Consider the following 9973-nt stretch of genomic DNA (forward strand, 5'->3'; position numbering starts at 1 on the left):
GCCTGTGCGCGTGCACGGGCTGTTGCACGAGCGCGTGCCGGGATGGGCGTGCAAGCGCGGGCACAGCTGCGTGTGCACGGGGGGCGCGTGGTTGCACGCGTGTGTGGCGCCCGGCGGGAGAAGAAGGCGGGAGGCGGGGGGGGAGGCGGCCCCGAGGTGAGGGGGGGCCGGGGCGGGGGTCGGGGGGTCTGGGGGCGCTTTGGGGGTTCGGGGCCAGGCCTTGGGCGCTTCTGAGGTAGGGCCGGGGGGGCTCTGGAGGCCATGGGGTCTTGGGGGGCCATGGGGTTTATGGGGGCTGGGGGGTCTCGGGGGGGGCCGTGGGGTTTTGGGGGGTCGTGGGGGCTCAGGGGCTGGAGGCTGCAGCACCTCTGGGGCCCAGCTGAGGGGCTCTGGGGTCTTCAGAGCATTGGGGCCAGGCTCGCAGCAGCTCTGGGGCCATTGGAGGCTCTGGGGCCAGGCCTGTGGCCGCTGTGGGGCCAGGCTGGGGGCTCTGGGGGTGTCTTTGGGGCTGCGGGGTTCTGGGACCAGTTCTGGCAGCGCCATTTCATCCCTGTGTGTTCTGGCTGCAAGGTCTTTGTGGGATGCTGTCCTGCACTGTGTGGGCAGCGGTGACCGTCCCTGCTCTTCCCCTGAATCACAGAATCACTGAATGGTTTGGGTTGGAAGGGGCTTAAAGATTCCCTAACTCCAACCCACCGGATCAGGTTGGCCAAGGCCCCATCCAGCCTCACCTTGAGCCCCTTCAGGGCACCCACAGTGTCTCCGTGCAGCCTGTCCCAGTGCCTCACACCCCCAAAGCGAAGAATTCCTCCTAATGCCCGGTCCAATTCTGTCCTCTTTTAACTTAAGACCGCATTTAATGGGATCTCGACCTGCCTGGTGGGATCTGGAGCTGTGGGTTTGCAAGCCCATCCCAGAAAAGCAATGAGAAACCTTGCAGCCATGGGGTTCAGCAGCCTCCTAACTGCCTGGAGGGTGTTTATTTTTGTCGTTAAAAGGCGAGCATGTGTTTCTCTTCTATCCTGCTACTTCTACAGCTGCCTACTGGGGATTTTAAATTATTTTTATTATTTTATATTTCATTTATGTCTGGAGGCCCTTTCATGCTAGACTCTGTACAAACACAGTCTTCCCTACTGAGTTTACAGTCTAGGCAGACAATGGATGAGAGAAATTAAGTGTTAATGGCTCCATTTTATAGCAGGGAATTGAGACCTGCTGTTCCATAGTGTTTGGTCTAGGATCACGCAGGGAATGTGTAGGCAAGCTGGGAAGGGAACCAGATCTCACAGAACCAGATCTTACAAGCGCCAGTCTCTCTGCTGAGGCGTTTGTCATCCCTCAGCCTGGTGTTTCTTCAGAGCCTGTGGTGAAGAAGTGATCAGGACTCATTGAAATCTGGAGGAATTGGTTCACAAAGCCGTGCCACGCCAAGTGCTCTGCTCAGAAAAGTGAACCACGAGGGCAGAGACAGAGCGCAGAGCAAGTGTTAGAAAGTTCAGGCTGGAATTGAGAAGTTTCTGTATCGCTTTGGTGCGTTGTCCACCTACTTGCAGGTGTTGGGTAGCCTTTTCTGTGCAGTCAGCCATGGGCATGCTTAGAAGAGCACCGAAGTGCCTAGAAAGTTGAAATGGCAGGACGGGGAGGGTTAACAGAAGCCCTGGTACTACAGATTGGCTTTGCACTGTTGTCCAGAGCCTGTCAAACGTGGAACCAGTGCTCTTACACATTTACTTTGCAGGGAAAGCTGGGGGATGCACAGTGTCCGGAGGCACCACAGCAGTGGAGAGCGCTTCAGCCAGGAGAAGAGACCCCAAAAAATGGCACTGTGGCAGGTAAGAGGGGAAGCAACCTTCTCCTCAAGTCCTCCAGCATCACTGCATTTGTTCACGGGCTGAGGAACTTTGCTAAAAGCTGTGGGAGCAGGTTGGAGCCTCCGCAGCTGGATGAACAGCACAGCAGAGACAAACAGTCACACCACTCCCTGCTGCCAACCCACTCAGGCCCTGTTGTCCCAACAGCTTACCCTGCAGTGCCTGTCCCTGCACCTAGATTTTTGACATCAACAATAAAATCCACATTTTCTGAGCAGTGGGAAGAGACTCATGCTCAAAATGTGACCTTGGCTGTCCTACTGGCAGTCCTGGTGTAATTAAAGGACAGTTCTTGCTCAGTTACTCCGAGCTAGTCTTTCCTGCTGTAATGGAGCATCATGCACAAACACGCTGTTATTCCATTTATCATTGCATTGCTAATTTTATTTTTTGGTCTGCTTGGACATCTTTTGGAAAATGTCAGGAATTCCTTGCCTCTTGCTTGTCTCCTAGTTTTTAATGGTATTTGGATACTGTCTAGCGTTGAGCCTTAAAGGGGATGTCTGATGCTTTATCTCTTGCACCCGTTCTGGTTTGCGTGGGGAGGAGGTTGGCAGCATCTCGGAGAACAAAATACTCAAGTGTTTTTGTATGGGGGTGTGGAGAAACTTTCCTTGATAACAGATTTTATGTCACTGTATGTTTATTTCTTTAAGGTTTTTGTGGGTGGAGTGTGGACTGTGGGCTGTATCCCTTTCAGGTAAAAGCCAGCTGCATAGGTGGAGCAATCTTAGTTGTTTTTGTTCATTTAACTTCTGCAGAAAGCCGCAAAGAAAGGACTGATTTTCTATGCAGACAGGGGAAAGAGGCACTACCAGGGCCAACCCACATGGAGCCAGGAAGGTTTCAGTTTGCAATAAGCACGTTTGAAGGTGAAATGGAGGTAGTGAGCTATGTTTCAGAGCCCTGCAATGCACCCTTCTGGTTTTTTGGATGGTGGAGTCCCTCCACAGCCGTGGATGGCATGGATGAGAAGGATGGCGTATCGCAGGGCCTCTTCTGGTTTTGAGCACAGGAAATTTTTGGAATGGAGGGGTTTTTAAACGTGTTGAAAGTAGCAATTGCCCCCATATCAGACCATATTAAAAAATAGCATACAAAGGTAAATCGTGTCCCATGCTAATTGGAAGTGTAGGCTTCATGGAAGCAGTGTTTAAGGGGTTTGGTCACCAGTGTCTGAAATAAGAATATTCCCCACTATGTAAGAAACAGCCTAACTCTGTAAGCTTTCACATGCGTTTTTGCTGAAAAATACTGAAATTTGTCTGTAACATAAACCCAACAATCTGTTAAGATGGCGGGATTTTAGGGAAACTGGAAGCTCACTAGCGGTTAACACGCGCACCATCTGATGCAGAAATTTCTGTTCTAACTTCTGCCGCTATGGCTTTCTTAATGCCGTGAAATTTATGCCCCGATAAGTTTGTTCTCAGCTGCTGCGTAAAAACAACTAGCTCTTTGAGTCATCAGGTGAGGTCTTGGCTTAAATGACAGCTTGTACTCCTTGGGTCATCTACGAGAGCTCAGAAGCTGAAGCTGAGTTTCATAATGGATGTGGGAGCAGCGCAGGGCTCAAGGGGTTTGGCTGATTGTGGGAGTTTGTAGAAGTTGCTGTTACATTCAAGGCAACTGGTTTTCAAAGGGCTGCTGCCAAAGTGCAGGTTTTGGAGCCACATGTGATAACAGAAAAGAAGTTGAGCTCTCCACAGGTGAGATGAGGGAGCACAGAATTGAAAGAGGATTATTGAAATCATGTAGAAAAGACGTGCAGTCTGACTGAGAGTTAATCAGGGCCATTTTAAAAGCACTTCCAGTATATTTAATTTAAACCAAGCTAAAATTTTTAGCCTGGCTACCCACAGAGGACTCCGATGTGATTTCCCTAGTACTGTTTGAAGCCCCACTTTTGTTTCAGAGGATAACTTTTCCTGAGCTTTTTCTCCAGGAGTCCCTGGCTGCCTTGGGAGCAGTCTGACGGCAGATACATGGTGCTGGCTGTGATGGAGCATTCGTTTCTCAGCCTTTCCCACACGGTGGCAGCATCTTTCAAAGAGTCAGCTCTCGCTGGTTGTCTTTGCTGGCTGGTTTACTCAACACCTTCGCACAGAGATCAGAGGTTTGGCTGGAAACCCTCTTCCAAGAAGAGCACGCTTTTTCATTTCCTGGGTGACTGGAAGAGGAGAGAGGAGCAACTTGGAGAGAGGGTTGTGGAGGAGATAATGTCCATGCAGTCTTTTTTTAAAAAATATAAATAAATCACAGCTTACTGACAGGGAGCTGAGACAGATACCCCAACTGTATGGTGACCAAAACCAGAAGCAGACTGTGACCTGTGGACTTGCTCTGTGTGTGCTGTGGGTCACTTGGAGCCCGGCTGTGCTGTCATGGTTTTCCAGAGGTTATCTTCTAGTGCCTGGGGAGGTTGTCAGAGTGTCTTCTGTTACCTGACTTTGCATATAATCTGTACTTTTTCTCTTCAGATAGCTTCCCCTTGCGGGAAGGAGAAGGAATTGTTTTCATCTTGGTTGCTGGTCACTGATGCTTCAGTTCAGTGTGTTTCGGGGCATGTGCTGTGCCTGACAAACTTCATGTGCAGGGGGAAAGGCCTTGTAAGGAAAGACTCCTTTTGTGTTACTGATTATAAGGGGAATTAATTTCCAAGCTGAAGATCACTGTTACTGCTTGGCAAGGAGATTCCTCCCTTCTTTCCAGGGTGCTGTATCAGATATGTAAGGCATGGCCAGTCGTTAGAGCCATCAGGTGTCCCGGACACGTCCAGGCTCCCCTCTTTTTCCACTTCTCCCTGCACCTTTCCCACCAAAAGCATTTTGCGTGGCTGGTGGGAAGGTGTGGTGTTCCTCACATGCGACACATCCGAGACATGCCATGGTCTGACTGCGCCTAGCAGGCTGGCTAGGCCGCGATCCCGTGGGACAGAGACACAACCTCCCCAGGGAGACGTTACTGCTGTGGTGCTGGGACCTGTCCGCTTTGGGATGTGTTGGCTCAGACCACATCCCAATTCGCCTCCTGCTTCCCACCGTGGCTCAGGAACAGGTCTCTGGGGCAGGCGGGTACCAGAAGCCCTAAAATGCCGGAGTAGGGCAGCTTTTCTGCAGCACCGACGTCTCGCTGGTGCATTGTCTCACCACCCTCGGGTAGGAGCAGAGGTGGCTCTGCTGCTGGAGGTGTCGTGCATGGCAGCAGAGCTGTGTGGCAGGGCTGCAGGATGACGGGCCGTGCTCCACCGCCTCCTCCAGCAGCAGGCGGGTGCACGTCCAACAGCTGCAGCCCGCGTTGTACCCCAAACAGGATGGGGAGGCAGGCTCTGACAGCACTTCAGGTCTTGCTTCTGATGGCTCGGAGACCTCCTCTGGTGTTTGTTACCTGCAGCGTGCTTTAAAACGGCCTCCAGGTCTCCGACAGCACACCTCGCGGCTTTGTTAGCTGGTCCAGGCAGCGAGGGATTGCTCACTCATACAAGGGTGTGGGATCCCACCAGGAGCTGCTGGCAGTGAAGACATTTTGATGAATCTTGTAAAGATCTGGTTATTTGCCACCTTGCACCTGGTGGGAGCTGTGTCTGTTGGAGTACAGCTCTGTGACTCTTGCTGAAGCTCACCTCTGTGTGCGGTCAGGTTGTCAAGTTTGAGCACAAGCATTACAGCTACCTGTGACCCTCTGGCAATGCAGAAGAGAATCGACTGAGAAGGTGTTAACCTCTTCAAAGGAGCCTTGTGCAACTCCCCGTTGAAGAGCAGGGCTGAGAGCAGAGTGGCAAGAGCTGCTGGCTGCGTTAGTCATCCAGAAAGAGACTTGTTTTTCCTTCTCCCCCTCCCCGCCCTGGCACGGGGGTAGAGATTCTTTCTCACTGCTTGGTGTGGCCAAAAGTTAGAAGAAGAAACATGTTATCGCCAAGGGAATCAGTCAACTCTCCCCTCAAAACATAAGCTTTTATTTGTGCAGCTCTGGCAGTGAGATGTAGCGGGGTGTTGAATTTTGCTGCCATAGCCCCCGGAATCTGAAACCAGTTCTGCTGGGAGACATGCAAACCTGAACACGTGTGTGTGTTCACACCTCCTTCCACATTAACGTTCGCATGTAGATGGCTGATTCCCTGATAATAAGATGCAAAGTGGTGTGGGTACTGCAGAAGTCTCGGGTTGTGCTGACTACCTGCTACTTACATAAAGGAACTGGGGAGCGCAGGAGGCCTCTGCAGCCACCGGTCACCATTTTCGGTGGGGTATGGGCACATTGACTTTCCTTGTAATTAAAGTTGGTAAACCAGAATGCCTAACTTTAATTTCTAGACCGCTCAAGGCCCGCAGGATCGAAATCTGAGGAAGTAACCAGTGATAAGTTGATCAGACAGAGATTTTTCTATGTCCAACTCAGCACCTTCATTTTCAGACGGTTGGGTAGGAAATGGGTTGCCTTTGCTGGGTGTGTGAAACATGTAAAAGCACTCGCGTTTCTTGGAAATGGAGGCTTGAAGGAGTCTTTGGAAAAGGTGCTTTGATTCGTGAGTCACTTGTGAAGATTTTGTTTTTTATTACGTGGCAGGTTAAGAGCCTTTTTTAAAAGCTTTTTTCTGTTTCTGGAAGCACTTGGCCACTTGGCATTGTCGGTTAGAGTGGTACAAATTAGGATGTTGTCCCAGAGGAGCACAGCTCTTGATGCTTATGCTGCTGTGTGACCTCCAGGACAGGCACAGACTGCTGAGGTCAGTGAATTTGTCATGGCCCTGTCGCTACCCAGGGCTTCTGCAGCAGTTTTAGGATTCTTCAAGCCTTAACAGACATACAAAATCCATCTGCTCTGGCTGCAAAGCCAAAGAAACTGTCAGCACCTAGGGAAAAACACAGTAAGTAACTTCTCTTTCCTGTGCTTTTTCAGAAGTACGCTTGGTTGCATGTATATATCCACTGGGATTTTGCCTCTTCTCTCATGCTGCATACCATGAAAAATGCACGCCAGCTCCCAAGGTAATGCAGACTTTTCATGAATGTTTCTGTTGCTTTCGGTGCATTTTAGACCACGTTAAAGAAAAAAGAGTGAGAATACGTGGGAGAAGCTCTGGTTTCGATAAAGGATGGTGTGTGCAGACTTTGAATCCTGGAATGCTTCTTGGCCTATTTATGGCACTGGAGATGATTTGGGCTTTTCTTTGCTTGCAGGATGATTTTAGGCATTAGAGTTGGTCATCTGTCACAGAAATTTCCCAGTCAAGCGTTTAATCTCTCAGAAATTAGGGTTTTGTGCAACAGGGCTTGTCAGTAAAGAAAGGAAAGTAAATATCTGCTCGCTATCTTATTTTAGACAATTGAATTAAAAAAACAAAGCAGCAGAAGGGAAGTTAGAGTTTCAGTTCCTGCAAGCTGAAGATTTGCATGGGTTCAGCAATGACAAATACATGAGATCATGCCTAGATTGGCTCTGAACCTGCCACGCATGTGGTAGAGGTGAACCAAAAGCCTCTGTACTTGCCAAGACCTGAATAAGGTTTTTGTAACGAGCCGTGGCAATGAGAGGTGGTGTTCGCTACCAAGATTTCACTCCCTGCTCAGGTAATAGTCTCAGCTCTGTGAAGGACTGGGGTCTTACAGGAAGGTGAAAGTGAAAACTAACTTCCCGTACGGTTTGAAAATAGGCTAGCTAGGCTAGCCCGCTACTCACAACCCTGCATGTGCGCACTTGAAAACTTGCAGTTTCTGCAAAACCTGAACGTGTTGGGACTGCTTTTCTGTTTCAAGAAGAGAGTGGGAAGGCTCCTATCTGTGGCAGTAGTAATAGAGCTAGGTTCTCCTATTGCTGCTTCGGCAAAGTGACGTTACCATCTCTGCTTCAGTGCTCAGGGAAGAGGAACAGGACTGACTCACATCACTGAGTAGCAGAGCCAGGGATAGGACCTACATTTCCTAGCTCTAGTCCAAAGTTTTGACCATTGGATCAGACCCAAAAGTCCCCTCCCCTTGCTGTAGCGCTACTGGAAACATCCAAAAAATGGAAGCTACCTTGGTTGTATTTCCTTGGAGTTGAATTGCTCAGTGCCAGTCTGGAGGTTTGGGCATTCAAGCAGGAAAAGGCTTGGCAGAGAGCAAATACTGCTAGGTAATCTTTATTTCTCTAGTCAGCCACCTCCTTTTCATCTTCTTACACCTTTCTCATTCTTGTCCTTTGGTTTGGTGCATTCGGCTACTAACACAGGTCACCACAAGGAATAAGCTGACAGTTTCGGGGAGTGTGTAAGAAAAAAAACAAAACCTTGTTAAGGTCCCATCCCATTGTGTGCCTTTTGTTTTTACGGTCTTTCACATCCAGTGCTAGAGAGTTCATTGTGTAAAATGATAATTCTCTTCTCCAGCCCTCCAAAGCATGCTCTCACCATGCCAGGAGCTGTAGTAAGGTGGTCTGGCATTGGGTTGTGATGCTGTTTATCTAGTTATTTTTCCCCCCTATGCCAGCTGCTCAACAGTAGGCTCTGAGGTGGTCCTGCCTTGATTTAATCCATGAAAAGTCATTGCTTTTCAGTCTCCTCAGGATTTACCCACTTGGAGGTCACGAAGCTGCTTGTGATGGTATGAACAAGGGGCAGCTGAGACCTCAGCTGATTTCAGTTTCCCCAGAACCTTCCCATGATGGCTCAGCTTGCAAGGGAGAAATACCCTGGTGTAGAAAGGGAACCCATCTCTGGCTGCCTTGGGGAGGGAGGATTGATGCCTCGGTGGGTGGGGGGACACCTGGGGGGGAAAAATCGTTGGCCATGAAAAAAGTTCTCCCCTGAGAACTGACACCTCCACCCTGAGAACAGGAGCTTGATTTATTTTTCCATATAAAAGAAGATGTGGGGAGAGGAAACTATAGCCCACCCTCAGCTACCCTCATTGTTGCAGAGTGCCACCACCCTTCCTCATCACCCACGTGCATTATTTTTAGGGTTTGTTTGCCTCAGCTCATTCTTCTTAGGGTTACAAGTACTTCCCTCCCGCAGCTACCCAGGTGGCACATCAGCAACCACAGCTATGCCTGGAGAATGTTCCCCTTCACCATCGTGTTCATCAGTTCATTCTCCAGCAAGTGGAAAAAAAAAAATGTCAAAGAACTGGCAAGAAAGGAGAAATGATTAGCAGTGATGCTTTACGTGGGGCAGGAAGGTGTCAGAGGAACCACCTGGAGTCCACACGACTCTGTGGGACTTTTTGAGATAGGTTAGTGCAGACCATGGCCCCCTTCTGTAACGAGGACAAGGCTTTTTTAATTGACTTTGTAAAGATTTCAGACTGAGGTTGGTCCTAGTCCCACAGTGAAGAGTTTCTTTGTCTGTCTTGCTGGTGAAAGATACTAAAATGGGTTAAATCCATCCTGGAAACGTACTTTTTCTGTGCAGAACACATTCTGCCTGGTTTGGCTGGGACATTTTATGGTTTAAGGTGTGATGTTGGGTGCTTGCCTGGTGGGCTGAGTCTTACTGATTTAAATCAGGGTTATAAGCTGTAATCTGCTTTCTTAAAATTCAGGAGCTTTCCTGTTTAGAAATCTGATTTACAGTCGCTTTTGAGAAGCTTAGGGAGTTGTTAAGGAGTTGTTATAAGTGTGGCAGCATTCTGTAAAACTCTAGTCCTGTTTCATGGTTTGTGTGGTCTGGTTCAGAGCTCCTGCTTCAGCAGGCTGTGTCTCTCGTGCAGATGAGTTCCCTGGATTCCAGAGCAGTGGAGCCTTCTGACCTAGTTGTGGTGAGCAAGACCTGATGTTTATTTAAGGAGCCTTGGGTTTAGACCTATTATCTAGAGTGGTATTGCGGTGCAGTGGTCTTGAGATGCCTCTTATCACTACTCGAACCTCTGGACCAGATGCTGAAACTAGCCTAATACTTTCTCTCTAGAAAGAAACCATGAGAGATGTGCATTGTATAGTGAGAGCAGAAATGATCCTTGCTTTTGGCACTCAAACATTAAGCTAGACGTTTGTCACATCTTCTGGTTTTCTCTGAGGTTCGTTTTCTGTTCTCTTTAATTCCAAGGTTGCAATTATAAGACAGTTTTGTAAAGGATAATGGCCATCCCTGTGTATGTTGGGGGCTATATCAGCTGGGGAGG

At 49.1% G+C, this 9973-nt stretch overlaps 1 long non-coding RNA gene across 4 annotated transcripts in view; it reads left to right on the top strand.

Moving 5' to 3' along the window:
* Window positions 1–9973, top strand: part of LOC121059790 — a 67023-nt gene that overhangs the window by 159 nt on the left and 56891 nt on the right. The window contains exons 1-2 of one of the 4 annotated variants that reach the window (XR_005814628.1): window positions 9–156; window positions 1742–1835. This is a non-coding gene — a long non-coding RNA (uncharacterized LOC121059790). Of the gene's footprint in view, window positions 1–8; window positions 157–345; window positions 1836–9973 lie in introns of those variants that run through there. The other 3 variants (XR_005814629.1, XR_005814627.1, XR_005814625.1) reach the window with 3 other exon arrangements.

Source organism: Cygnus olor, chromosome 25, assembly GCF_009769625.2.
Source record: "Cygnus olor isolate bCygOlo1 chromosome 25, bCygOlo1.pri.v2, whole genome shotgun sequence".
Classification (NCBI taxonomy): domain Eukaryota; kingdom Metazoa; phylum Chordata; class Aves; order Anseriformes; family Anatidae; genus Cygnus; species Cygnus olor.